At 42.3% G+C, this 2,583-nt stretch overlaps 1 long non-coding RNA gene across 1 annotated transcript; it reads right to left on the bottom strand.

Annotated features, from left to right (window-relative positions):
* Positions 1–238: 238 nt before the first annotated feature.
* Positions 239–2,165, bottom strand: LOC116354491 (uncharacterized). The gene is made up of 4 exons (XR_004203799.1): positions 1,779–2,165; positions 748–1,665; positions 548–661; positions 239–454 (listed from the first exon to the last, which is right to left on the bottom strand). It is a non-coding gene; the product is annotated as an uncharacterized LOC116354491 (long non-coding RNA).
* Between the last annotated feature and the right edge of the window lie 418 nt (positions 2,166–2,583).

Here is a 2,583-nt window from a genome sequence, read left to right as displayed (position 1 = left end):
CATCTACAATTATCTTGAGCACAGACCAATCTAAACTTAGTGGAGGGATAGAAACTGTGCTTAATTCTCAAATGAGATATCAATGACTGGCTGTTTCTGTGCAACGCTTGACAACAAAAGCCCCGTAACATACATTTATCTAGTTAAGAAGTTTTGTCCTCAACGCTATCACGCTAGGGGCCTCTCTTGTTTTGCCTACATCAATGTTGTAGATGGTTGTCTGCACTAATGTGTAGAAGTTCACAAGAGCATCATCATACGTCAGGTTAAAGACAAAGTGGGCTTTGAACAGTACATCAAACACACACAGACCACTAGTTACCTGGCAGGGAACAAGCCTCTTGTCCACCAGGTTGTAGTAGTTGTCAATCTTGCTCTGTCTTCTTTCGATGGCAAGGAGGTATGTCTGTCGACCATGGCTCCCATCCAGATGGTCTACAATGCTGCAGCATGACTGCAACACAAAGGGTCTTTTTAAGTCCATCTCCACATGTTAAGACAAAGACAACCCAAACATTATTACATAACAAGTACTGTATCATCTTACCTTTATGAAAGTGCACTAGTCTGCCCACAGCATCACTGGCACTGATCTTGGTCCTCTTCCCTCTTGCTGCTGGTGGGAGATGAAGCAGCAGGGAGGACATATCATTGTCCAAATCTGAGGGAAAGAAAAGGCAAACACCCCAAATCACATAAAACAACATCGCTGAGTACGAAACATTTACCATGAGAGAATCCACTTACTGGTTTCACTGTCATTCTCTGGCAGTTTTCTGCAGACTTCAAGAGGCAACGCATATCATGGTCGTAGTCAGGGATTTTACCAGTTTGATGACTTTAGGCTTCAATACAGTGTCCCACTTTTCAAGGAGTTTAGAGGATGTTTCATCATTGAACATCAGCAAAAAGTCCTGATTCACCCAAAACAAAGTGGAGCAATTCAACTTCATGACCAACACAAAATCAAGTTCTCAATGAGACAACTCATGTTCTCAATCAGATAACTAGCCTGTACTTCTGATTCCAGCACATACTACATCACAATCCTTTGATGTCCAGAAACCTGGAAAAGACTGAGGACATCTGTGCTTCTGTCTGTACTATAAACTAGCCCCTGGCGATACTGGGACACCTCCATCTTCTGATAGACTTGTTCTTCATCAGCCGAGTGGACAGGGAACGATATGGCCTCCTTGCAAGCATCATCAACAAGCTGGTGGGCCAGGTCTTCCTCCTATGGGTTGGGCCTCCCGACTGGGGTGAAATCTCTTCTTGATGGTTCGACGCAAGGTCAAGTGTCAAAATATTAAAGCAATATGAAGGAAAGAGGGTCACAATTCCAAGAGCATAACATTCTCTCGGTTGGCGAGCGGGAAGTCTCCTGCTCAAAAACAGTAAAGCATACACGCGCCAAATATGTTAACCCAAAGTTGTACTGTATTTTTCTATAGTCTCATAATGATGCCAAATAACATTCATGTATAGTTTGATTGTTTTGATCCACTGTGTGTGGCCTGATTGGCTAAGGAGAAGCTTACCATTGCCATCTTAGTCAGCCACAATCATCTCTCTCCTGGTTCTCTGGTCCAATGTTTTGGTTGTCTGGTCCTCTTCTAATACATCTTGCCCACCAGGTCTACTAGTCAGGGCATCTCGGACCATCTATAAAGACAAGAGAAAAAAGTTCAACAATTTTGGGTTGGTTTATGCTGTCAGAATGTCCATGAAAAGCAACCACAGAAATGGGATTATCAACATATCAGTTGTCATTATACCTCTTTTGCTGCTGTGGAGTCGATGGCCTCATCTCCTAAGGTTGTCCTGGCTTTTTTTAGACAGCCTTTCTGGAGATCTCAGGTCTAAATAACTTTAGAAGGATAATGTGTCTGTGGAGGAACTAAGTGTTGAACAGCCTGCAGGAGAAAAGTCTGAGCACAAAAAATTGATCAAAGCAACTAATCTAGCATTCATGTTATTTCATATCATTATGAGACTGTAGAAAGATACCTTCATAAAGATCTTTGATTTGAGGCCAGTCCAGACCTGTGCCTCACATCGGGTCCAGCTGGACATCCTCCTCCACATCAGTTCAGGAATTTTTTTAAATGTTATTTGTGCTGCAGAGGGCAGTCCAAACCTATTTTGTACTATAAAAAAAAAGATAGACCAAATCAGAATACATAGAGAAGTCACCCAGGGGGCAACAGAATGGGTCTGACCCAAATCAAGCCCAAGGATTCAATTAAGAATATACATCAGACAGTTCATATATTCACATTGATTGATAAAATCTCCATAAGAGAAACCTGGCACATTCATCTGTACAAACAATAGAACGCAAGTATAAACACCATGGGACAACGCAGCCGTCATACCGCTCAGGAAGGAGATGCATTCTGTCTCCTAGAGATGAACGTACTTTGGTGCAAAATGTGAAAATCAATCCCAGAATAACAGCAAAGGACCTTGTGAAGATGCTGGAGGAAACAGGTACAAAAGTATCTATATCCACAGTAAAACGAGTCCTATATCAACATAACCTGAAAGGCCGCTCAGCAAGGAAGAAGCCACTGCTCCAAA

Source organism: Oncorhynchus kisutch, linkage group LG17 (assembly GCF_002021735.2).
Source record: "Oncorhynchus kisutch isolate 150728-3 linkage group LG17, Okis_V2, whole genome shotgun sequence".
In the NCBI taxonomy this organism is placed as follows: Eukaryota; Metazoa; Chordata; class Actinopteri; order Salmoniformes; family Salmonidae; genus Oncorhynchus; species Oncorhynchus kisutch.
This window is presented reverse-complemented; position numbering and strand designations above follow the sequence as displayed.